The sequence below is a fragment of the Netta rufina genome (genome assembly GCF_964035555.1).
Source record: "Netta rufina genome assembly, chromosome: Z".
Classification (NCBI taxonomy): domain Eukaryota; kingdom Metazoa; phylum Chordata; class Aves; order Anseriformes; family Anatidae; genus Netta; species Netta rufina.
The window spans coordinates 69,473,980-69,501,118 of NC_140126.1; the positions used below are offsets into that span (position 1 = coordinate 69,473,980).

Here is a 27,139-nt window from a genome sequence, read left to right on the forward strand (position 1 = left end):
TTGACAATCCAGTTTATATTATTATTAAAGGTTAAAATTCAGAAGGAAATACACCAAACAAAACAAAACATGAGGCTTATGACTTCGAGTATCACATGAGCAAAAATAGGATGTGCTCTGTTCCCATGGCAGGGGGTTGGAACTAGATGATCTTTAAGGTCCTTTCCAACCCAAACCATTCCATGATTCGACAATAAAAGAGGGAACAGGTGTACAGAATAGAATATAAGAATATATGATATAAGATAGAATATGATTCCAACCTTTAAATCAACTGCTATAAGATCTGTTACAAACCTGTATGAAAACACTGAAGAGAGAAAATGGAAGATGTTAAGAGAGCAAACTATTGCAAAGATAATGGCAAATAGGCTAAAGTGGAGAAAGAAAAACATGGTCATAAAGCATGAGCTGTGGATTTTTTTTTTTTCTTTTGCAAAGGAATTAGTCTAACAACACGCAGTATGGAGAAAAAGGAAAACACTACTGGCAGGATCACAAAAAAAACAACCAGAAAAAGCTTCTACAAAATTTCTATATAAAGCACACTCTTTTTACAATTCATTTTTAAACCTAGTTCCTCCTGAAAACCGAAAAAAAAATGCAAGAAGGCGATTCCAGGATGCAGCATTTATCAGCAGTTTTACCTTGTAGGATGCAAGACATCCACTTTTGTTCCTACTCCTGTTCTACAAAACTAAATAACATACATAACTTAGCTGAGGAAAGACATATTTGGGGAAAAAAATAATTCCCTTCCAATGCAGCTAACATCCACTATTATTTCATGTGAAGCTACCAAAAAGATTTGTCCTTGAAGTGATCACTCAATTTAAAAGCATGAAATTACTTTTTGTGACTACATACCTTAGTGCCTTAAAAAGCATCCAAGAAAAAAAAAAAAAAATCCTACTCTCAACTGCTGCACTCTAAAGATACATATTTTGTATTGTTTGTCTTTTCAATGTTTAATTGGATTCACATTTTAAGCTTCTCTCCACAAGAAAACACATTTTTTTCATGAAATCTGAATGATTTTAAATTATTTTTTAATGAAAAATTCATATTCTCAAACAATCACATAATTTTAGGACCTAAAAGCTTTAAGAGTTGCACACTTGAAATCAAGTGGTTGGAAAGTAATAAAGTCTGCATGATGTACATCACATACTTTAAGTATTTTGTAAGTTCTTGTCCTAATTGATGAAAGATTTGCATCAGGATTAACAATGGAGTAAAAGATTGCTATCCACAAGATGATTTTTCAGTTATTACTCAAGATTTTCTAGGCGAGCAGTGTTGTATGCAAGAAAAACACAGTCACACCTATGATACCTGCAGTTCTTGTCCTTTCTGTCTGGTCTGTGCCTTGTTTCCTCCCCACTTCCTCATCATTTCTCACTGCGTGACACTTTCTCATGCACTGGCCTGTACTCCTCAGCCCAACTCTGCTTCACCTGTTGGGACAATTAGTAATAGAACAATCACTCTTAGAATAAAGCTTTGGTATTAACATGCTAATTAAATACAAGTAATCATCTCAGACTATCTAGAGACTGAGGAGAGAGCACAGAGTTAATATACCCTTATTCTTGTGTACATTCTTCCCAGCCATATGCCTGTATCTTTTGTTTCAATGAATGCTGGCACGTTTTCAGTACGTAGGGGCAAGCTCTTCTCCTCTCATCCCCTCCCTTACACATCACCGTTCACAGGCAACATGGCTTTCCTTTCGGCTTTCCCTCACAATGCCACGTTCTGCAACAGTCCTCGTTTCTTCAGACTCTGAACAGAACACACAAGGGTGTTAGCAAAAGCATTTTCCCTGATCAAAGTATAATGTGAAGTGATTCAGCTATAACATTGCAGTTATCTTACTGTTAAGCAGCTTTTGGGTTTGGTTGGTTTTGTTTTTGACATTTTAACCCTGCTCTTTTGCTGACAAACACACAACAACTACGGTAGAAACCTCATCCTGAGAAGAAAATCTATTCCTGAATTTTATAAATATTTAAATCCACGGATCCTGTTAACATTCCAGGTGCTTTATAAAATACTGGTAATTAAATGAATTACCATCTTTAGGTGGTCTACAGACTTAAATCAGAATGCTCTGGTTAAACACCAAGTTATTAACACTCATTATTCCAGACAGCTTTGGATTGCATATTTTGAGAACTCTTGGACTTTTTTTTTTTTTCTTCCCACATGTTATGAGTCCCTCTCCCTATTTTTTACAGTAGCAAAACAGCAACTAGAGTTCCTCCAAGACAGCATTGTTCACAGCACGCCAAGCTACGCTTGCCACAGGTGTGCACTGAAAATACCTGTTTCATACCAAAACAAAAAACAAAAAAAACACAGATAAGACCCATGTGAAGTAAAGTTCACAAAAAAACAGTAATTCCTAAGGAATCACGGTCTTGTTCCTTGGTGATTCTACAGCACTCACCATATTTACACACACAAATGCACACAAACACTTGAGACGTCTTACATGATAGTGAAAGCCAAAAAAATGCCATTAGCCATCCAATTTCCTTGCAGAAAATATTTTATGGGATTCTGCAGATAAGAATTAGCAATGAGGAGTTACTGTCAAGCTACCTTTGCATTGATAAGGTACTTAATTTCACTTCATTAGGTTTTTGGTGGGCAGGCTGGAAGAACTATTGTACAAATGAAGGCCCTTTCAATAAATTGGAAAATGTGTTACTGGATAAAGCAGGGCTATACACACGTACAAAAAAGAAAAGCAAGTTATATATGAACAGATTTCATTAACCAGTCTATTTAACACTTACAGACTAATGATAGTTAAGACAACTCAGTTTCTGAAGCAACAGAGAGCTGCTGGTTTTCAACTGGGAAAAAAAAAAAAGGAACATTAAAAAAAAAAATCAAGAACTGCATATAGCTTATCTTGTCTATCAGGAAGTGATGCCTACACGCACTGATCTTTCCTTCAGGGCACAAGCCGAAGTAGTGTTAAAACTGACCTACAGGACTGTACAGCCGATGTATTTTTGCCATGTACGCCTTTAGTTACACTTTGATACCCCTTCCCTATAGCTGCCTGCTTGCCCAGAGGAAAAACAGCAAGGAGGAAAAACATTTTAAAACGGAAGGAAAAAAGCCTCGAGAAATGAAGGATGTCTGCGCTTTGTACTCTTCCGAATTTTCTGAAACTGACCAGTTTCAGAAGCAAGCACTTTTTGTGCACATCTACCAAGTTTCATTACACGGAAACAAGACTGCTAGCACCCAGAGGCCAAATGGAAAGGTAACGGGTCGTGAACTTTTGAGACCGAGAGGTTTCTGCGCAGGAAGTTTCACACAACACTTTCCACCACATCCAGTGCATTATACTGCGCAATGAGCAACTTAAAAACAAAACAAAACAAGCAACGGCAACAACAAAAAAAAATCACAGATTCCAGATTGGCAGCGCTTTAGGAAAAAGCACGACTGAAACGAGAGGGGAAAGAAGAGATGTGAAGTTGGAGTTATTCCTCTGGTAAAACAAGATCTGAACAAGTAGCTTGTCTGCAGACATGAAGCCAGAAAGAGAAACTAGAAGCACGTGACGAAAAGAATCAGAAAACAAATGCACTGTGGTGGATAGTAAAATGAGGAAACGAACAACCAAAAGTCCCGGAGAAATGGAACTGGAAAGAAAATCCTCATCTAGGCAAGCAAAGCTAGGCAGGAAAATAAGTCCTAACAAAACCCAGAAGGATTATGTGTAATTTGCAAATTAAACTAAGTCACCTGGCAATATTACAAGCCAGGAGAGTACTCAGATACGAGGTTCGTTTAATTTGCAGTGGTCTTTGGGTCTCTGTGGCAACACGCATTTCATGCTGACTGGCAAACAATATTCTAGATGCTTGCAGCGTATGAACCGTTCTGGCTAAAAGGCTCGAAGGCATACGGGGATCTGTTGTCTCATGATGAGATGAAGCTTAGTCCACGTGCTCAAAAGGAGGAAAAATGTCTCTCTTGATAAGTGTATAAACGTGCTTTGAATCCTCCACGGAAAAGGCCACAGACATTTTTAGCAAGCCTGGGAGTTACCTAAAAAGCAAGGCTCCGAGCTGGAGCGAGAGTCTTGACCAGACCTCTGCAAGCTACCCCAAACAGGTCTGCAGGGGCCTGTCTTCATTGCAGGGGGAAGTTATCGCACCTCCTGCTGCAGCACGACCACGCACGCAGGCACCATGCCACCTGACGATAAGGAAAGGGTGACCCCTGCCTCCTCTCTGGTCCCAGTCCGGAAGACGAGTCCAGATTTGATTTCTGCCTGACCGATCACCCTCCCTGCCACGAGGGAGGCAACGCAGCTCCGAAGAGCTGGCCATGTTTTGTTTACACAGCGTGATCCACGTGGGACCACCGGCCAAATGCTTGCACGATCGTGTGAGCAGAGTGCAAGCAAGAAAGCGTTAGTTCAACCCCCCCGCTGCTCAGAAAGGGTACGTCTTCTCCTGAGCTTGACGTGCCACCGTAACACACCGCGTCGTTTAATGAATAATGGCATCGAGCTGAATTATTTGTAGCACGGTATGATTAAGAAAGTTAATTGCAGAGATAATGGCTAGATTATTGAATCACACGAGCGCTCATTTCATCAGCTTTCACCGGAAATTTAGGGTGCGGTTTCCTGGCCGGTTTGTGCTGATTTAAGGCTGCAGCCAGAGGAGCCGTCGTGCCATTCCCCACCAGCAGCACCGTCAGGGTGAGGGAGGGCAGAAACGCAGCGCTGGGGATGGGGCCGCGCTCCTGGTGAGTGTGCTGAGCCTGAACAACTTCAGCAGAGCAGCAGCAAGAGCAGGACAGGGTGCTGCCTGCAGAGCAGTCGAAGCACTCCTTGCTCTTCACCTACCCACTTCGCAGCACGGGGTGGAAAACGTGTAAAAGGAGCGTCCGCACACCTGGAAAGACAAGCCCTATTTCCATCTGCAGCTATAAAAAAAAAAAAAGTCCCTCAAACACACAGAGCTTACGCAACACGTAACAAAATTAAAAATACAAACGATACACGACAGCCAAGACCAGGAAAACTGAAAGCAAAAGTGGCACTCTGCGACAGAGCAGAGTCACAGGCTGCGCCCTAAAACAGCTGTAGGCGTCCTTTCATGGCAGGAGAGCTCCCACCCTCGCGTTCTGACACCGCGCTGCATTTAATCAGGATATCCTCTGAAAGCAAGTCAATCCAAACACACTTGCGCTCATCGCTTAATACCTCGAGAGGTGATTCAGCTAGCAGAGCATCTGTGCAGCAGGAGACTCAATAAATGCTCCTCGGCAGGACCCTGCACGCCTCGCTGCCGGCCTCCCCCCACGGGGGGCCCAAGCAGATGAGCTTTCTTGACCATCGACCAAACCGCACAAATCAGCGCTTGACAACCGGTAAGAAAATCAGGGGAGTGATTTGTGTTTTGCTGTTTTCTTGTTTCTGATGTCAGATGATTCACATTTCCAATTATACCAGGCGTTATTAGCAAGCCGGTTTGTTGAGGGAACATCAACCTCAGGAGGAGGGATGCTTTCATTCCTACCAGGGACACGCCGGGTATTTTTCCTAGGCATGTAACTCAACGTGGGTTAGAAACAGGCATCAACGAAGCAATTGTATGTAGGGAAACACAGGAGAAATAAATGCTATCACATATATGTAATAAAAAACCCCGAAGACTTGTGAGACAGAAACCTAGGTCTAATGACAGGAGTGTGCCTCTGTGAGGCTGAGTGTCACCCTGCAGAACCCAGAATCCTTCCTAAACCTGAAGATTTCCTCACGTCTGTGGAGGGGCTGAATTTGGGTTGCAAATGGATGTTCAGCTGCTGTGTTTACTGTTGTTTCTCGTTTTTTTCTCGTTTTTTTCCCCCTTACCAACCCGCAAGAAAGTCACTATTCTCTCTTACAGCATATATGCGTACACACAAGGCCCATCTTCAACAGCCAACATAAAATCTCAGTTCGTACCACTCATGATTTACTTCAACTTAATCAGTTCAACTTGAATCCCATTTTCCCCCAAAACCAGTAATATTAGAGTTGAATGCTTTGCCACAGAACAGTGAAATTTTTACAAGCCTTCTACAGAAGCCTCCTGATCCAAACCTAAAACGTTTCCTCTTTTATTAACTTAATGTATTCTCACTCTCACTAAACGCAGCAGGCTTTGGATCCAAGGCAGGCTCTGTGTCCCGCAAAAACAAATTAACCCGTGTACATTATTTCCACAAAGGCTCCAATGAAGTGTAATTTCACTTTATTGCTCTTCTTATTTTGAAGAGCATTTAACAACAAAAATACAAGCTGAATTATGACAACTTTTAACCTGTTTTTACTTTCAATTATTCATGGTATGTAAGGCAATTTAACTTCACCATGCCTCTCAACAGCGTGTATCTTTATCCATCTAACAGTCTGGATATCCTGCAATCAAGTCCAATTCTCAGAAAGTACTTAGCATCTCCTAACAACCCCCCTTACGTCCCCCAAACCACCCCAAAAACACAGCCCTTCCTGAAGCACCAGGGGCATTATCCCAGAAATCACAGCAGACTTGAACTTGCAGTTATCACCAAAAACCCACATCATGCCTGAAACACCCAAAGAGATCCACTGAAGAAAATTTCTTAAAAAACACCCCATTGATTCACCCTTTACCGGGTGCCTTGTCTTTGCCTTATTCACTGGCAAGCAGGTTTACTGTTGCACCTTAGTGCTGCTTTGCAACGTTACCTCTGTACAACTCAGGAGCTGCGTTTGTTTCCATGAACTATTTCTACTCAAAACACAACCACATGTCACCAGCCGTAAGTCATCTCTAGCGTCAGTATTCCAGAGCACCACACACACTGCGTAAGCCTGTATCCATCCTCTCTCAGCAGAAATACCGATTGCCACATAAAAATAATTAAATAATAATAAAAAAAAAAAAGCGCGGAAAAGAAATCCGTCTTACTAATTGAAAGATACTATGGAGACTATAGGGACCAGACTTTAAGATTAGCTGGCGATTTCACAGCCTAGGGGAAACCAGAAGTGTTGTATTCTAAAATGGATTAAATGAGAAAAATTACAAGTTACTCATAAATATATTTTGCACATTGGAAAGGAGGACATTGTTGCTTCAGCGTCAGCGCCCTTAACTTCCTTTCGGAGATTTCCAAACAAAAACTAGTTTCACAGCAAAAGTGAAAAGAAAAAAAGACACCGGTCACATCAAAGTTACTCGTATTTTCGAACGAATCTCCCTGAGAAGGCACATGTAGCTCCCAGCACCATTTTCTTCCGGACTAACCAGCCTCCACACCGCAAGCGCCCTCGTCAACCTGCCTCCCTTTCCGAAGGCTTGCACTCCAGCGGCGCTGAGCGACGTCGGGGAGGTTTCGGAGAAGCTGCTTTTGAGTCACCAGAAAGGGAAGAGAAGGGGAAACAAAAAAAAAAAAAGAAAAAAAAAAAAAAAGATAGTTCTGAAAGTGCAGTGAGAGTTGTGAGCGCTGAGGAGCCCGATCTGTGCTCCAGAGGTGTCGAGGAGCAGCGTGGCTCCTGCGAGCCACCGAGGCACAGCGCGAACTTCGAGGTAATTAATCGCACACCTTGCACGAGGTTTTACCGCCTGTAGCGGCGGTTTTCGTGCATTTAGGAGAAATTGTGACAGAAAATAAATACAAGGGGGGGAGGAAGGGAAAGGAGGAGGAGGAGGAGGGCTTCAGCTTTCGGCTGGCGGAGCACGGCTGGCTGCCTGGGACGGGGAAATGTGTCAGCAGGGCCAGGGCAGCCCTTCGGCTGTATGATCCACACAGGTGGAGGGAAGGAGGGAAGGGAGGGAAGGGAAGGAGGGAGGCAAGAGCCAGAGGGCAGCGCTGACACCCTGAGGGGGCTCCGGAGCCGCCCGGGTGGCCCGGGAGTGGGGCAGGTCCCCCGGGAAGGAGGGGAAGGGGGGGGGGGGGGGGAGGCAGGAAGAGGCAAAAAAAAATAATAATAAAATTAAATTAAATTAAACAGCCACACACACAGCAGGAGTGAAATAAATGAATTAATTAAATTAAGAGCGAGGAGAGGCGCGCTGTGGGGGGGGGGGGGGGGGGGGGATAAAGCCAAACTGTGGGGGGTGGGGGGGGGAGGTAGAAAGTTACCCACACGCCAGCCGCCTGTCTGTCTGTCTGTCTGTCTGTCCGTCCGCCCGTCCGCCAGTCCGCTTCCTCCTTCCTCCGCTACCTGCCGGGGTAGCCGGAGCCAATATCCCCTCGGCCCGGCCCGGCCCGGCCCCGCCGAGAGCCGGCCCCCGCCTCTCCTCCCCGCTGCCCCCGCCGGCGGCGGGGCCGGGCCGGGAAGGGGGCGAGGCCGGCAGGGAGCCGCACCCCCCCCCCCCCCACCCCACCCCACTCCCGTCCTCAGGGACGCCGCCCCTCGGGGCTCAGCCGCCCATGTCCCGGCTGGGGAGCGGGGAAGGGGGGCTGGGGGGACGGGGACCGGGCGGGGACGGGGGCTGGGGACCGGGAATGGGGCTAGGAGCGGGAGCGGGGGGGGAGGCGTGGCGGCGGGCGGAGCGACACCTCCTGCCTCCTCCCCCTCCACCCCCTCACTGAGGGGAGCTCGCTGCCGGCGCCAGGCGCCTGCGCTTCGCCGGCCTGGGCGCGCATGCGCGGTGCGCGCCCCGCTGCCGCCCCGCCGTGAGGGCTCTGTGGAGCGGGGAGAAAGCGCCTCTGCGCTGAGGGTGGCTGCGCGTTAAAAATCGGTTTTATCAATGAAGTTGTGAATAAAAACACCAAAATCAGCCCAGCCCAACGCCCCCCCGCTGCCACCATCACCCACTGAGCCGTGTCCCCCCGCGCCACGTCCAGCTCCTCACCCTTGGCGTGAGGGCGCGCAGGGGAGGGGGGAAGCCACCTCGGTGGGGTGCGTGGCTGCGCTCCCCGTGCCCCCAAAACGCTGCTCATGGCGTGGGGAAGCCACGGGCGTGGTGCTGAGGGGGTACCGGGGGTGCTGAGGGGGCACCTGTGGGGGCTACACCAGGCCCCGTGGTCACCACCTGGTGCTGAGGGACTAAGGCGTCCAAAGGGCGTCTCCATCACACAACACACTATGGCCCCACGCACAGAAGCAGCTGAAATTAAAAGCCAGAAGGCAGGGAAGGTGAGGTGGTAGGAGGAGAGGGGAGCCTCGCGCAGGCTGGTGTCCCTGCGGTGTGGATTCTTTCGTGCAAAATGGGAAGAAAGCTGCTTTCGTATTTGTTCGGTGCCTGACACAATCACCGTGCATGACAGCATCCCTTACGGGAAACAATGGGACCTGTTAAATATTTGCATCTCCTGGAGTCACCGGGTGCAAGACTCAGCCTGTTACAGAGGCTCCAGGTGATTGCAGCCCGCAGCCCTGTCTCCTGTCAGGTGACGGCCATATACTGGGCGAGCGAACTGCAAACACTTCCTGACAAATGATACCTGCGGCCCGTCACCTGCCGCAGGGCGCCTGCGTGGACGGGGACAGGGCGTCCTTTGAGCCCTGCTGCAGGCAGAGCGAGTGGCATGACTGGGGAAGAAGCCGGAGGGCAGCAAGGTCACCAAGCATTTGACCGCGCTGCTGCCTGCAGTGGGGAGCACCTAGGAAAGCGAGTGCTTTGGGGTGGAATCCACACCAGGTGTGATTGAAGGATGTAGGTCCAGAGTCCGGTCCGTCTAAAAACAGGGTGATTTTATTCAATTTGATATTTGTGAAGTGGCAGGACGCTGCTTTTCCTCAGTGCTTCTCTGCTTTTTCATCCCTCAAACATAATGGTATACCAATCTATCTTTTCAAGCACATCTGCTAGTGTGGCCAGCTGATACACTGTATGAGGGGAATTAACCCGACCTTCAAAAAATACCCGTTTTTTAACTACTTAACTTGTTGACCTGGTTGGTCCCCTAATGCAAGTCAAAAAGTGGGTGTTTGTGCTGCTTTTCTAGTTTAGGGCAGGCAGCAGGAAAAGCCTCTTGTAGGGAGAGGGAAATCTGAATTCTCAAATGAAGCTCCCAGGTTTTTGTGGTTTGAAGACACAGCCTTTTAAGTCCTTTAAACTCACCTGAGTTCACTAACCCGGGAAAAGTTGCAACGTCAAGTGGAAATTGTGAGAAATTTGTGGTTTCGTATGCTTTTCACCTTAAACTAGGCTTTGGTTAATGGCCTTATAATGAAAGCAAAACTGTGTAAGGTGCAAAATGCACTGAAATGACGAGGCATTGGCACAAACCAAAACCACCGTGGTTTTCGCTGTTTCATTCTCCCCTGACTTAAACTTTCAATAGTATTGTTGCTTCAGAAAGCTTAATATTCATTATGTCAGGCTGCAAATACCTCATAATCTTAAAATTTTATTTTTTTATGGATCTAAATATGGGGAAGTGGAATTACAGTAGTTTTCTACAGCTCAGTGAAAATAAGGATTTGAGTTTATTGTCATTTGTAGAAGAAATTAGGATCTGACCGTATTTTTTATTTAACTGGTCATTTTTTAAGAGTAATTCCTTGAAAACAGTAGATTTTGTTAATAATATAGGAATATTTAAAAGTTTGCTTTTCCAGTCCCCCGTTACATACGAGAACAAGACAAATCACAATGATAAATAAGTAAATAAATAAATGAAAGACCCCACCCAGCATAATGACTGATAAGGGAAGATTAGAAATACTTTGGTGAGCGTGCATTTCAAGAAATGAATTTTATTCCTAACCACAGACTCAGGATCAATGGTGTTTGAATCAGATGGTATGACAAAAGAGCATGAGGAAAATAGATATAGTCGCTAACATATATTCTAATATATATTTATTAAAGGTATACATATAGGAATCTACTAGTATGTGCAGTGCATTAGAACATATTAATATCAAAATATCAGACTATACTTACATTTTAAATATGTATTGTAGATCAATAATTGTACATATGAGTATGAAATTATCAGGTTTTTTAATCCCCTTTAAGTCAAGCTGTGAAAAATGCCTCACAGTTTAATCCCCTGGCACACATGTTTCTTATTACAAGCTGAATATACAGTGTAATTTAAAAATATTATGAGGGTTCTCCTGTAATTTGTCTGTATACTATAAAAACAGAAATTAGCGTGTTTTGCCAATAATTATCTAGACTGTGCTGCCATTGAAGAATGCTTCGTAATTAATTTCCAAGTGCAATTCACAAGGCCAATAGAAATTTGGATAGATTGTTATGACAGGAAAAGAAAATAAATCCTTTGTGATAAGGCCTGTGAGCTGGTTTTAACATGTGGGATTGCAACACATGTGAGGAACAAAATTAAAAAGAAAAGTTTAAAGTTTAAACAATACAGGGAAGGAGCAAAGGGGAGAAAGAGATGTTAAGGTAGTGTGAGAGAAAGCACTTCTAGGAAGCAAAATTGGGCTTTGGAAGTTATATTCCTACTTTCTCTGGACTGGTTTATATTGTCTTTATATCGGTCCACTGATTTTGCTCATTCTTTTCTTTTCTACTTGCTTCCCTGGCTAGTTGCATCCGTTCCTTTTTCTTCTGTTCCAGTCCCCCTCAACCGCACTCTTTTTGGTACCTGTCGAATTCGTGTTTCTTGTAACTTCAGGGAAGTTGGTGGAGTTGTACCCTGTACAAGTAAGGTGGGAGTGATTGTGTTGAATGGATGCATTGTGTTTCAGCTGACTCCTTTATAAGGACATATAAGCCAGACAATGGTCTTGTTTACTTTAAAGGGTTATATGGTGTAATTTAATTAAATAGAACTTCTAGCAACAACAGAAGGCTGTATGCACAGATGCAATTATAGGATTAGGGCCTGGGTGTGCAATAATTACCCTACTCAACATGCAAATATGATTAGACAGACAAAATCAGTCAATGTAATCTATTCTAAACAGCCTACATTTACCAGTTTTTGGCTTTTTTTTTTTTTTTTTTTTTTTCCCAATGGAAAATGACTGTATTTGAGGTTATTTATATCGAGTTTAATAATAATAATAATAATAGTAGCTACCTTATTTTCCTTATTCATACCTTAATATGGACAATAGGAATAGAAACAATACTTACAACACCACCATCCCAAACTAGTCTGTTTTTCTGCTTTGTAATTTTATATTTTCAAGCTCATTGCAGGAATTCCTTTTTGATTTAAGCTCACCTGTTTAAAAAGTTTTCTTTTATGAATCAGATACCCAATGCTTATAATGTTGTTGTTGTTTTTTTTTGATTAGATCAGTTTTTAACATTTGCCAGAAAATCACTGTGTAGTCTTCAAGTCATTGTTCTCTTATGCAATATCCAAGAACACAATATTCCATGTAAACTGATTTAGTACCAAAACAAGACAGAGAAATATTGGTTCCAAATTGCCCTGTCTTCACTGGGTCTCATCTGGCATAATTGCTTACATTTCTGTGTTTTAATTTACACGTCCGTAAGTCAGAAATTGTGCTTGTTATGAAATACAGAGGAATGAATGCTTCAGAATGCGCTTAATCCTTTCAGTGAGCAATTTGGCATCACCTTTGCTCTTTTCTTGCCATCTTAACTAGTAAAAAATTATGACTTTTCCCTCACATTTACTGTTAAGTCATTTTAAGCAATACATGTAGTTACTGCCAGTTGTCAGCTCTCGTAATTATCTTCTAAATTGTACTGTCATTACAGTAAGTCATTAGTTTACACATTTTTGCTACATTTACTTCTTATTTTTGTCATCCAGATATGTCAAGCGATTGCTATATCAATCCTAATTCACAGGAACAAACTCATTACCATATCATTTTAAGCTTTTTTTTTTTTTTTTTTTTTTTTTTTTTTGTGACATTAATTGCTAGCTGGCAGCTAAAAGATCTTCTAAACTATGTTTTATGTAATGGGAAAATATCCCCTTCTCCATTTGACTTAGCTTCTATTTACTTGAAATAATTTGTCACATTGTTGACTTTCATGTAATTCTCCTATTAAACCTTTTCAGTTCCTTGTAAAATGCTGTGTGTACATGCTCAGATGTGCTGTGTTTATACAAATACATTACAACTTGGGTTCTTCTTTGTTTAGTGTGCTGGGGAAGAAAAAAAAAAAATCATTTCTTACTCCAGCAGTACTTGATTAGGACAGTCATCTTTGCACTTCCCCGGCGGTACAAGGACTTCTCTAGCAACTGTGGCTCAAGAAGTAATGGTCCTAATTAAACCTGGCAACTCACTGCGACTTGCACTAGCATTGCAGTGTGCACCTTTGGTCTGCTGCTGGCTTCTGGAGAGAAGCTGGTCCACACACCATCCAAGCGAGCTGACTCCTTTGAGGGAGCCTCTCAAGGTGTCAATTAGATAGCGTGGTTTGCCACTCCGGTTTCCAAGTCCTGCATGAAGAGGGCTGATGCAGTACAGAAGAAACTGGTGCAGAATCTTTGCGGGACTTTTACTGACAGGAGAAAAGGGGAAAATGGTTTTGCCAGGCTACTAAAAACAGTTTTTATTGAAGTCTAAGTCAAGCTAAAATGATTGTGTGCGGCCACAGTTTAAAAGCAAGGATTTTATTTTTGTGTTTTCTTGAGAAAGTTCTCAAATTTCTGTTTGACTGGTAAGTGTGAAGAATAAATAGAATACATGTGCTATTGCAACAGGCACACATTAGGTTCCTGCTAAGGAATTTAATTAAAACTGCCTCACTACAAAGACTAAAATACCCTCCCATGGTGAAAATGATCTTGTGGGTAGGGCTTGACTGCCATTCAGTGCTTTGGTTCGTATCCTGCTTTCCAATCAGATTCGTTCTGGGACTGCAGTAAACCTGGGGAGCATTCGCAGACAAATAGAACAATTTAGTGGAATTGCTAACAGACTACAGCAAGTAAATCATCGCTGATGGAAACAAGGTAGCTAACCTGTTAGATAAGTGAAGTGCATTGCAGTAATCAAGCCTTGGGATGCTGAAATTTAGGGGTGCTTTAGAGAGATCCATGTCACAGAATGCAAAAGATGGAGCAAAGACAGAAAAAAGACTTTGGTGGGTCTGGATGCCAAAAGTGCTAGGGATTGGTGCATGATATGTAGCAATGGCAGAAAAAAAAAAAAAAAAAAAAAATTATTTGTGCTTGTTATTAACAAAGTTTACTTTGGTCTCTGGTGCAAGACCTAGCAAGCTTGGAAATGTGAGACTACACTCCAAAATCAGCATTTCTTGGTGTTAATATACAACTGGCTGGACCTACGAAATTCCACCTCCCAGTGAGACCAGTTCTGTTCCTAAAGTAAACAGAGGGCAGGGGACAGTTCAGGGGGAACCCTTGGGACGTCCCCAAATCCAGTTTTAAGCTCAGTGGGAGCCATTTGAGTCATACAGGTCAGGAGAGGAAAGACAGGCTGAGACTAAGAGCAGGACCTGCGGCTTCACCTCTGTACACAACTGGCTTTCCTGGCCAATAAAACACTGCATGTCGCACCTGTCTCTTCTGAGACTCTCCTCGTCCTGCAACAGGAAAAGAAAATTGGCTAGGATCCACCCAGTGAGTATGGAGAGACCTACTTCTTAGTCATTTTCACTGCCCTCCTCCCAGGACTCAGCAGGTGAGAATCCTGGGTGTGTGTGCAGTGAGTCACGGCTCATCAGGTGGCTGATCTGTGCATGCATGTGAAACTGCGGCCTGCTCTCAACCAGACTCGTAAAATGTGCCTGGAAATGCTCAGCGAGTATTATCCAAAGCGTTTCCTCCAGACAGAGGAGGTTTGATGTCATGGTTTGCTTTGCATTTGAACAGCGCTTGTGCTATTATGCAGCTAACAAGAATATCTTGACATTCTCATAATTCGGGTAGCACTAATGAAACTCCGAATGTTGAAGAGCATTTGGCCGAGGGTTTCTTAGTTGATTTGGTTGTTGACTGAAGATAAACTTCTTTTTTTTTTTTTTTTTTTTTTTTTTCTCCTGCCTTAACAATTTTAGCCATCCACTTTTCAATACAGGGCATAATTTATTGTACTCACATCTTGACATTCTGTGACCTGGATTTCTGGTACAGGATCTATTCAGTTCAGTGAAGTTACAAACAAATTGTATGAAGATTTGTCACTCTCAGTGCAGAGAGCTGCCCTCTCTCTTTGGAGTGCTGTTTTTCTCGAAGTCATGACATCAAAGTTTTCTCTTGTGTCAAGTTTTCTTGAACTGAGGCCACTGCTGTGCCTAACAATGGAGAAACGATCACATCTTTTCCAGAAAGAAGCTTTTGTACTTTTATGCAGCAAGAGCACCGCACGAGCATAATAGATTTGTTACCTCCTCCAGGTGCCTTTTTGTTACGGCTTGACATAACACGTGTACAATAGAGCTGTTACTACCTCCAGGTGCCTTTCCACTGCAGCTTGACATAACAGTACCCTCTAGCGGTAAACGCCTGTTTGTTTATTTATTTATTTATTTATGTATTTATTTATTTATTTGTAATGTGTTTGGAAGTGCCAGGGAAACGGAACTCGCACGGTGCCCTATTAGAGGATAATTATTGTACTGGCATATCATTACCGTACGACAGCTTTTTTTCTCCGTACAATTTTTGCTTGACACTCTTCCAGTGTTACTGATGGGCTTAAAGTAGGACCAAAATTCTCATTAGTACAAAATCCTCATTAGTACAACTCTAGTAAATTGTCGCACATCTTTATGTTAGAGGTCTTGCAAGCTTACACGTTCTACTTTTTTACCTCCCAAATATCCTAATTATGTATTTCTGGTAGGCAGCCTCCCATTTCGATTTTCTTGCCACAGGATTCTTTCATGTCCGTGTTGTTCCCTTCAAGCCTTTGATCAGTCTTGAGCAACATCACATTTATGACTCATTTGTTTTACATTTGTTATTTGTTAGCTGATTGTCTTTAAGGATGCTCCAGCGTGATTTTAGAATTTACTCCCACGTTATATTTTACAAACCACAATTCCACCTGCATGGATGGAATTTCTTTCACAACAGATGCAGAAACATTATCTCACTTCAACTTTGTAAGTAACCAAATGTACCAATATGTGCATCACTGGGTGAGAAATCTTAGCCATGTGAACATCTGCTCTGTGTTAGATTTCTGGACATCTGGAACGTCTGTAACTGTACAATGTTGCTTTTTGCATGCAACATCTACGTATTACCTGCCTACACTCAACTTTATTCTGCAGCTATTTGGAATTATTTGGAACCAAAGAGTTCAGAGTTCACACTGACATTTACTTGTGTACGCTGATGAAGTGTGGCTACAAACAGTTCCCCGTGGGTGTACAGAATTTCTGAGAGGGTACTCATGGAGACATAACTTTCCAATTGCATTTTTACAGGCCTAAATACACTTAAGATTCTAGTCTTAGCAAGCTACCCACAAACTACACACCAAACTGTACATGGGCTCTCCTGATTGACTTTACCCTAACCTCTTTCCCCTCTGTTGAGCAAACCATCCATATTCCTCTCAGATTTACTTGGCTACATCTACCTACATGAAAACACAGTATTTTCATTAATTGCTCTCTTCTAATTTATTTTAGTTACAGTTAGATGAACAAGAAAACTGCAAAATAAGCATGAGAAATTCAGGGTTTTTTGTTTGTTTGTTTGCCATCTAGGTGTAACTAGAAAATAATACAAAAGATGTCTCCCCCTTCTTATTTAAGAAAATTGCTTTTGCCAATTCTGTTGAAATCCAGTCTTACAAAGTCACGACCTACTAGGGAAGGTGACAATCTGGCAGGGGGCAAGGTGATCATGGGGGGCAGGAGCCGTCCAACACAGATTTGGCCTGGCTGTTAGGAGAATGCCTTTTCATTCCCCTTGTTCTTCCTCAGACACTCAGTTTTCTCCCCTTTAGTTGTGAGAAATCGTAAGTCAACCTTTTCTCTTACTTACTTACTTACAAAAGACTGTGCCTCTGTGGGTGAATCTTTTCATAGACAGTGAAGTGCTCAGCAAGGGAAGTCAGAACCATGGAATCATTTGGGTTGGAAAAGACCTTCAAGACCATCAAGTCCAACCATCCCCCTAACTCTACATGTCTACCACTAAATCATGTCCCTTAGTGCCATGCCCACAAGTCTCTTAAATACTTCCAGTGAGGGGAACTCCACCACCTCCCTGGGCAGCCCATTCCAACACCTAAACACCCTTCCCATGAAGAAATTCTTCAAGACACTCAGTCCAAACCTTCCCTGTTTCTAAACGTGTCCCCACAACTCGATGTCCTTCCTGTGGTGAGGAGCCCAAAGCTGAACACTTCCTCCCAGCCCAGGCTGCCCCCAGCCCCATCCAGCCTGGCCTTGAGCACCTCCAGGGATGGGGCAGCCACAGCTCCTCTGGGCAGCCTGTGCCAGGGCCTCACCACCCTCTGGGGGAAGAATTTCTTCCTTACATCTTTCAGTTTAAAGCCACAACCCCTTGTCCTATCAGTCCCCTCCCTGACAAAGCATCCCTCCCCACCTTTCCTGTAGGCCCCTTAGCTACGGGAAGGCCGCTGTGAGGTCTCCTCAGAGCCTTCTCTTCTCCAGGCTGAACAACCCCAACTCCCTCGCCCTGGTGGCCACACTGCTTTTGGTGCAGCCCAGGGTACGGCTGGCTTTCTGGGCTGCCAGCACACGCTCGTGTTGAGCTTCACATCCACCAACACCCCAACCCCTTCCCCTCAGGGCTGCTCTCAGTCCATTCTCCACCCGCCCTGTGTCTGTGCTTGGCATTGCTCTGACCCAGGTGCAGCGCCTTGCACTTGGCCCTGTTGAACTCCATGAGGTTCACACTGGTCCACCTCTCAAGCCCGTCCAGGTCCCTCTGATGGCATCCCTTCCCTCCAGTGATGGCACTCAAGATGATCTGCTCCATAATCTTCCCCGGCACCAAGGTTAGACCGAGAGGCCTGTAGTTCCCTGGGTCCTTCTCCCAGCCCTTCCTGTAGATGGGCATCACATTTGCTAACTTCCAGTCAGCTGGGACCTCCCCTGGTAGCCAGGACTGCTGAGAAACGATGGAAAGTGGCTCGGCGAGCACTTCCACTAGCTCCTTCAGTACCCTTGGGTGGATCTTATCTGGCCCCATAGACCTGTGGGTGTTCAAGTGCTGTTGTAGGTTGCTAACCACTTCTCCGTGGATTATAAGGTGCCTCTGAGAAGGCAATCAAAGGGCGGTCGTCATTTGTCAGTCATAACCTGTAAATCAGTTACCATTTAACCTGCTGTTAAATGGCTGCCTTGTCGCTCTGCTCTCACAGGTACTTACCCTCTTGCTTGCCTTCTCATTAGGATGCACATAATTCGGGGCAGGGCTAGTGATACACGCTCTGTTTACTCAGCAGCAGGCTCAGTGGGACCCAACCTTTAGTGTATCAGAGGTAAACAGCTTGTAAGCCAGGCTAGAGGAATGACCAGCCACTTCCCTTTAGACTTGTGTTCCTGCTCCTTCCAAAGAAGTATGAAGACTGGGAATCTTAGTCAAGGAGCTGCAGCAATCAGTCTCTTCTTCGCACCTTGTAGCATCGCTTGGTGTTCTTTCTTCCTGAAAGCTCAGAGAAGGAAAATCTGGTGAGTATGTATGCTCCGCTGTTTTTAAGTTCAGTTATCATTTGACAGATACCATGAAGTGTTCAGGCAATGAGTATGATCTGTACCTCATCTCAGTTATAACGTGTGGCAAAACACCAAGAGCCCTTTGCTGTCAGAAGGAAGAAAGTGAGTAGCATAAAGCAGTGGCTTGCCGTATTCTGATAGATTCTGTATTCTGATTTTTTTATTTTTTATTTTTTTAAAAAAGGCTAAATAAAAGGTAGCAGAGTTGTAAACTAAGGGAGACAGAGAGAAACTATTTCAGCTGGTTACTCATGTCTTTGCTTCATTGCTGTCACAAAGGACAGTGTCTCCATAATTTATTAGACATACTCAATGCTGTTAAAGGAAAATGCAAAGTGTGTATTGAGAACACAGATGGGAAGGATTTAAGTTTTGGATGCTACCACAAATTATCTTTTAAAGCATTTCGTCTATTTTACTGACTGTGCCAGCCCCCCCAAGCACATCCTGAAGAAGTGCCTTAACAAGTTGCATGGAAACCTATCTTCAGTTTCACCATTCCACTTGGTACAAAGGAAAATAGTTTTTGTGTAAATCAAACCATACTGAAAAATAAATAAATAAATAAACTAGATCACTTCAAATCACTTGAAATCCTCACAGCAGTACTACTTTTCAAGCGAACAACATAAGAGAAAATCCTTGTTGAAAAAAATCCCACCAGAGGTCGTTAAGACAGAACTATTAAAAACTTTTCTAACAGGAATACAGTTTTGAAGAATATTAAATGCCAAGACTTCGAACAGGACCGAACACGTAGCCAGCCTCTGTTTCTGTAGGTACGGAAGCAGCTCGTTTCAGGCAGATGGGAGCTCCGGGATGGTCTGTGCCTCGCCTCTCTGCAGCAGGCTGCTGAGCAAAGACAGAACCGAGGTGTCGCGAGCACCCTCGTTAATTCCTGCTAATGTAACCTTGAACAGGAGCAAGAATGCCTCAGTGCAGATTGCTAATTCCTCCTTTTGTCTAACTCCTGCCAACTTCCCAGAAGGAAACCGAACCAGTTTTAGCAGTGTCTTGCAGCAGAGCACCCCAGACAGGTGTGTCTACCTTTGCCAGAGGCATGTACATATGTTTCCAGTGCTAGTACAAGTCTCATTTATTTTATTTTATTTTATTTTATTTTATTTTATTTTATTTTATTTTATTTTATTTTATTTTATTTTATTTTATTTTATTTTATTTTATTTTATTTTATTTTATTTTATTTTATTTTTTTACAGAGGCTGTAGGAATGCTCTGAATGTTACTGTTGGAGCTCAGTTATCTGTATGAAAAGCGCTAGGACAAACAGATGTGCTGTTTTTCTTGGCAATGCTGCTCTGCATTGATCTTCCAGCATGACATTGAGGCATGGTCAGATACTCGTATCCGTATAAAAGTCACAGTGGTTGAAGGATGCAGGGGAGGGAACTTCTGCTCCTCCACTTTTCCCCTCAGCCATCTGTGTCTTCTTTTCAGTATAAAATTAAATGTCTGTATCTCTTAGACAAAGACAGAGAGAGAAAATTGGGTGGCAGTTCTCTCTGCAGGTTTAAAGCCTAAACTGGGCCCCAAGGCATGAGTTTTAAACATTTGGAGGCAAAAGTAGCTCAAGCTATCACTGAAATTAAGGGAAGGACCTTACTGAACCTCAAGGTGTTAAAATACAACCCAGGCATACAAAATATTCATCGTGTGCCTGTGATGCAGTTCACCCACCCAAGCTAAAGGGATTCCACTATAAAAACCCTGCAGACCTGTACGCCGTGGGCAGGCATGCAGTGTGATCCTCCCTTTCTTCCAGACGTCAGAACTGCCAGCAAAAAGTTACAGAAAATAAGCTGTGACATGGAAGAGCCTTATCCTGGTGACATTGACACGCAGGGGGATGCATGCTTTGAGGCTCCTGAAGTATTTCTCAGGTGATTGGAGAGGTATTCAACCTCCAGCAAGCTCCCCAGCAGCACACTGGATGTGGGCACCAATAACTGCCTAATGCATACCCTGCTGTGACTTATTTCTGTAATTAGTTGTATGGAGCAGCAGGCACAAGAGAGCTGTGGCCGCCCTGCTGACTGTTATTAATTATTAAGCATGTTTCCTTGGACGTGTACATGCCCTTGAAGCTGCAAACCTTCCTTTAAAGCTTTGGAAAACTTGTAACATGCAGTGCCTTGATTTTTCCTTTTCTATAAGTTTCCTTTTTTTTTTTTTTTCTTTCCGATGATACAGATGAGCATTATTCCTTCAGCATCTTACCCTTCACTAGGAATATGGGCCATTTTTCACAGAGAGCTCTCCTAAAACCAGAGGGGGAAGGGGCCTGACCCGAGGATTCACAATGTAGTGAGGTAAAACAGGCTAGAGGAACAGGCACAGAAAGAATTGCCCAAGGTCACAGGGCAGAGCTGGAAATGAAACCTGGCCGTGTTGTCTCCCCCTCACAGGCCACCTTGCATGCCAGCTTTGCACAGTCTCCCTGAAACAGAGCTACCCATTTGTACCTGCTTTGAAATGGCTTTTCTGGCATATCACTAACAAAACCAAACACCTGGTTATATCACGTCCCTTCTACTGACATCACAACAGGTGCTGAAATCTGGTCCCCCTTCAGTGCAGGTTTTCACCCTCTCTGAATGCTGCTTCTGCCTCAGCCCTTGCACATCCCATTGTCAACATCCACGTGCACGACAGCAGCAGCTCGTGGGGGGTTTCTGAAAAAAAGGGACATGGAGACCCAGAGCAACGAGGCAGCACAGGTTATAATTTGTGTATAACCTGGTCTGCAAAAACAGCCACCTGTAACCTCGTGCTTCAGGTAGCTTTAAAATAATTTACAGTAATTAAACGCCTGCGAAATCCACAATTGTACAGAAGAATTTTAGGCAGCAGAAAGAGTGTTGCACCTTTAAAGACAGTGGGAAATAGAAACAGCAAACCTTCTGCTTGGCATAGGTGATCTGACCTTGTCTGGAGCTAGCCTCAGCATATCAAGTGGAGGAAGAATGTGGCAGAAGGAGTCTTTTTAATTAATCGCCTTGTTTACCTTGGCCCTGCAGTTCTTTATATGACTGTGCATATGAATGTAAAAGGGGGAGGCTGCACCTTAGTCAATATGTTATTTAGTGAAGTTTTGCTTTTTTTTTTTGTCAGCTTAGCTCCCGTGGTAGTTGTACGTACTGTTAATTTATTACAGCCTTATTAAAAAAGCTTCACTTTGAAGAATAAGATAATGGCTTTGTTGCCACTTTTTGCTTTGGTTTGATATGGGCTTGCTGGCTCTCCTGAAAACAAAAACTTCTAAAAGGTGCATCATTAAGACATCAAACAGAACGAAGAAATTACACTTGACACTTGGCTTAGTCGCACATTTTTCTAGCCATCCGTATTTTGGTCTCTTGTTATAATTACTGTTCCCCATTTATTTACCAAACTATTTGGAGATTTGCTACTGTGCAAATTACAGCACACCTCAAGGTGCCAGATACTTTTTTTTAGCTGCTGTTGTAAAAACAATAGAGCAGAGGAAGGCGCACAGGCTCACCCTTGGTGTCCTTGCTCCGTGGCAGCTCCCTCTCTAGCCACAGGCCAGCACCACGGGAGGGAGGCTGGCAGTGGGTCCATCCGTCTGTCCGTCTGCAGACCCTATGGATTTTGAGTGGTGGGGACGCCAGGGGAAGCTGCCCTATCTCAGCTGCTTTGTCTTCTGCAAAACTTCTCGGCACCAGCAGCAGGAGACTAGCAACGAAGACATACTGAGGGCTGCTCCCTGTTATAAAACACGAGCCGGACAAAAACACGCTGGCTGCTTCTGAAGAAAACTTGTCTACTTGCAGGGCATCACAGCAGAGTCTGCGGATACCTCGTATCCATCACCTGGAAGGGAAAAAGGCTGCCAGGTGCTGGCGGTGGCCACCATGTCCCCACGGGCAGGGCTCGGGGCCGCCGGGCGTCTGATGGGTGTCAGGGCACAGCCTGAGGCAGCTTTCTGCTGCAATCACAGCCCCTGGATGCAGGCTCCCTTCGGCTTAATGAGGGGTAACAGTTGATAATCCTCTAGCATCTGCTAGGTAACAAAGAAAAATCTCTTACCAGATTCTCCTGTGTTTTTTTTTTGTTTTGTTTTGTTTTGTTTTGTTTTTCCTCCTTGTTTTAAATTAGTTGCTCAAACCTTAGCATCACGACTGTCTTCTTTTGCTGTATTTCATTGTGACTTATTAACTGACTTCCTTTTCCCCAAAATAAATCATTTCGTTTTATATTTGACACAATCCTGCTAGTATTTGTTATTATTATTATTGTGCTGGGGTTGTCCTTATGTTTATTCTAACAAAAAAAGGTTTCTCACTTTCTCTTGAATTTCTCTTTTCTTGAATTTCTAAACAGATCTTCTTTCAACTTGCTCGGCTTATACTCTCATTTTGGAATATTTTTTGGTTGTATTATTTTTTTGAAGTTCAGATAAGCACTGCAGTCAGCTTAGGACATATTCCCACAATTTCCATTTGACCTTTTTATTAGAATACCACATAATTCATTAGCCAGCCATTCTGATTGCTGGCACGTTTCCCTGCTCTTCCCTTTGATCTACAAAATTACTGTTCTGCAAGCTGACCTGTCAAGCAATTCCTTATAAATAAAATGTGCCTTTCGAGAACAGGTTCCTGCATGGGCCAGAAGGCTGAAGATGTCAGCCTTTCCCAGTGGAGGCGTTCCCAGTCTGGGTTTTCTCTGGAACTGGCTGGAGGAGGTGACAGCTACGTGGATGAGCAGCAGCAGGAACCCTTCGGCTGACCAGGCAGTGTTTTACATACCACTTTGAAGTTTGTCCGCTTCGTTTGGAAGCCCCCACTTCTGGCAAGCTGTTATTCGGCTTCTGCAGGAGTGCTGCGTGGCCCTTGGATGCCTGTGTGCCCCTGCGTGTGCCTGGTGGTGGTGGTGTCCTTCCCTTCTGCGATGGCTTGTTCCCACTCGCTTCCAGGAAAAAATGGAACTGGTACAGCCGCTGCTTCTACTTCTCTGCCAGATCCCTTCCCGTGCTAAGATGATTAGGTTTATTTGCTTCAGCTTTGCATGCTCAGAATGAAATTAGGCAAGTTATTTCGGTGACAAATGTCAGGATAAATCCTATACTGCCTGTACTTTTTTGAATGCAGTTACTAATGGAGTCATTGACTGATTTACACAATAATAGGGTTACTGAGGGTGCCTCTTCAGAATGGAGTATTGCCCCAAATTTTTAGAGAGTGAGTAGAAAGAAAATATTTATCAATACATCATAATAAAAAAAAATCTGATATTCAGAATCTATAGGGGTGTAACAAAAGGCTACTACCAATTTTTAAAAAAAAAAAAAAAAAAAAAGAAAGAAAGAAAGAAAAAAAAAAGAGAGAGAGAGAGAGAGAATTATGTTAAAGATTGACTGGTTTACTGATTCTGAAACCTTTATTTTTGTCCTTATTTTAATTTTCCCTATTTTGATTTGGAAGACTAAAGCATTATTTATTTGTTTGTTTATTTTAAATGAAAGGGAAGATTAACCTATATATACACAGGTTGCACAGCACCAAGCAAAAGTTTTCTTTTTCCTGACTCTGATGTGCTGTTGAAGCTTGTGATGGACTTTGGGCAACAAAACTGATTTTCACTTCCAGTGAGGGATTCTCAACACCTCCCAGAACTGGATGAGAACGCGGCTGAACAGCTTGGTAGGTAGCAAAGAGGAACGCAGGCCATCTGCCAGGTAGCTTTCCCTGCAATCTGCCTTCAGAAGCAGTATAAGCAACACCAAAACACGAAATGGCTACCTGATTCATGCTGTTGTACACTGAAATGATAAGGCTTGAAAAAAAAAAAAAAAGTGCCAGTTGAACCGAGACACACAGAACAAAAACCTTGCAACAGCATCCTGAGGGAAACTGCAAAAATAATCTGCATTTTGCTATTGGTACAGTCAGCCTAGTACTGTCAGGGTCAATCTTCACCAGCACAGGGAGACACAACAAAGGCCAAAACGACAAGGACTGGGTGGTGGAAGTTAAGCCTCTAGCAACAATTGTTCTCACTCGTGGGTGACTGACTGAGGGCTGCTCTCAGCTATTGCGAGTATTTGTTTCCAGAGAATGACCCAGTATCTAGCTGTAAGCTGTGAGGGATTGGTCTTCCCTCTGCTGCTCGAGGGTTTAAGAGCTACCTGGGAAGCTCCCAGCCCACTTGATGCCTGCAGCAACTTGCTCAGCCACTACTGTGTAATCTTTACGTATGTATTTTCACAGGTATTAGCTGAAGCCACTGTCACACAGGCAGGAGAAGCCAGGCAGCAGAGCTGCTGAACGGCATGATATTTATCTCTGTGCATTGCTTTGATGCGTGGGACCGTGTTTAGTGGTTCACAGAGATGTTGTACACTGAGATGATCTGTGTATGATATTTTTCATAGTAAAATATAGAATATTATATAGAAGTCATTCCTGAAGAGCTGAGTTAGTCCTTTAGGAAACAGGGAGAAACAAGTGATACAGCAGGTCAGCCTGCAGGTCATCTGCCAGGAGAAAAGACTGGCTTTAATTTACACTTCCAGCGGTGTCAGGTCTGAAAGTCTATTAACATTCATAAAATGAAATGAGTTGTGGACAGCTGCCAAAGAAGAGACCTATGATTCAGCTGCAGGATTGCAAGCACTGGTTTGTGTCTGTGTTGGGAGGAAGTCATGACAGCTACAGGGCTGCAGGATGGAGCTGTGCATATGGAAGGTAAAAGTAAGTGGGTTTTGCAAGCAGCAAAATGAGAGTCCCTGATCATCCCTTAGCAAAACAGGTGGGGAGGTAACCCACCTCCAGGCCACCCAGGCTTAGGAAGCAGATTTTACACGTCATTTGAATACACAAGAAACTTCATTAAAGTTACTTCCTGCCAGAGATAAGGGATCACAAGGAAGATGTTTGCAATGAATCACCTCTTTTTAAATGCAGATAGCTGAGCGCACCTCTGGGAAGCATCCCTCCTGATGTGAAGGCTGCTTCTCCCCTCAGCAAAATGTGTGTGGCTTGCCTTTATAAACTCCCTTCACCATTGCTGGTATTTCGGTGGAAAGAAGGCCTCTGTACACCTCTGAGACCAGAAGCTATCCTGTGCTCTGTCGTGCCCTGTAAGGCAGTTCAGGAGGCCTGAGGCTTCTAATCAGATGAAATAGAGACCTCTCAACCCCACTGCTGTCTTTTGTGAACACCTGCAGTAACAAATCCGCTAGAGGAGGCGTGAGGCACACTAAAGCTGTGTTTTTGCAGTAGGGAATTATTTTCCTGTATTCCAAGGCAGTTGGGTAGTCGTACCAAGGAGAAGTGCCCCACTGTTCCAAAATAAGGTGGAAGCTTCAGAAAAACAGGATGAGCAGTGAGAGAAGAGTGAAACAAAGATCACAAGTTCGCAAAACATAAGAAAGGAGAAATTAAAGGGTTGAAAAAAAAAAGAAAAACTGTACATATATGGCATAGAGGAGCGTCGAGGAGCTTGTGAACCTGCAGTACCCAGCCAGTGAGGAAACAGGGGAGGTGATCAGGCGTCGGGGAATAGGGAATAAAAGGTTAGGATTTGTTTACTAAAATGTGCTGCTGATTGACAGGACACCCAGCATTGCAATTGCGAGTAAAACAGCTTCACAGAAGAGCCTGTCTGAAGAAAATTCTTTGATGTTTTTCTCACAGAGGCAACCAGTCAGCCACAGATGGTGACCCTGAGAGGCAGACACTGGAAAACCCGCTGCCTGCCCAGGGGCCTCTCGTGGGGCCCCTGCAGGGATGCCCTCCCTCTGCCAGACACGGCCGTGAGATTATCTGTGGGCCTGGAGAAGGAGAGAAAGGGCCACGCTTTGGTTCAACACGTGGCCCCTGGGGTAACGAGTCTCTCCTGGTACTGTAAGTATTCCCCCCCCTCACAGGAAGGGTGTTGTCCTGGCAGGCAATGGCACGGCACATTTTCCTTATTTGTTAATTGCCCCAATAAATAAACAAACAAACAAACAAACAAATAAATATTTCTCTTTTGGGAACATACCTCACGATGGTCATCGCCGAAAGAATGGCAGCCTGCAAAGCCACTGCCTCTGCCACGCTCTCTCCAAGGCTTTCCCTTACTGCAAACCACTCAGCATTCATTAACCCCTTCCAGTATCAAAAACCAATTACCTTCCTTAATGACCTTTTCTCCTTCTTACACGTCAGCCAAGTGCAAGTAGATGAACGTATCCACCCAGCTTTATACACACCCTACAGAAGGAGATGTCCAAAATTAAGAAGTCATACATTATGTCAAGAATAGCAAAGACACTACGTTTTCATCTTCTCCACTGGGACCGATGCTTGCTGGCAGAAGGACGTGCTGGGGCTGGCTGAGTGACAAGTTTCTGTGCTCAGCTCTTAGCTGAAGTATCAAAGTAATTTCCAACTCTGCGTGTAATGTAACCGCTGCTTTCATTGCAGGGCTGCAGTGAGTGAAACCAGAACCTCATTTTCAGATAACTTTCAAAGACAGCGATGCGACATCAGGATGACAAATATTGA

The 27,139-nt window shown here is 43.9% G+C and overlaps 1 protein-coding gene across 1 annotated transcript in view; it reads right to left on the reverse strand.

Moving 5' to 3' along the window:
* Positions 1-8,278, reverse strand: part of PTBP3 (polypyrimidine tract binding protein 3) — a 59,666-nt gene extending 51,388 nt beyond the window's left edge. Inside the window, exon 1 of the mRNA XM_084304909.1 lies at positions 8,159-8,278. The gene's annotated coding sequence lies outside the window, so the exon portion shown is untranslated. The remainder of the gene's footprint in view (positions 1-8,158) is intronic.
* Positions 8,279-27,139: the final 18,861 nt, after the last annotated feature.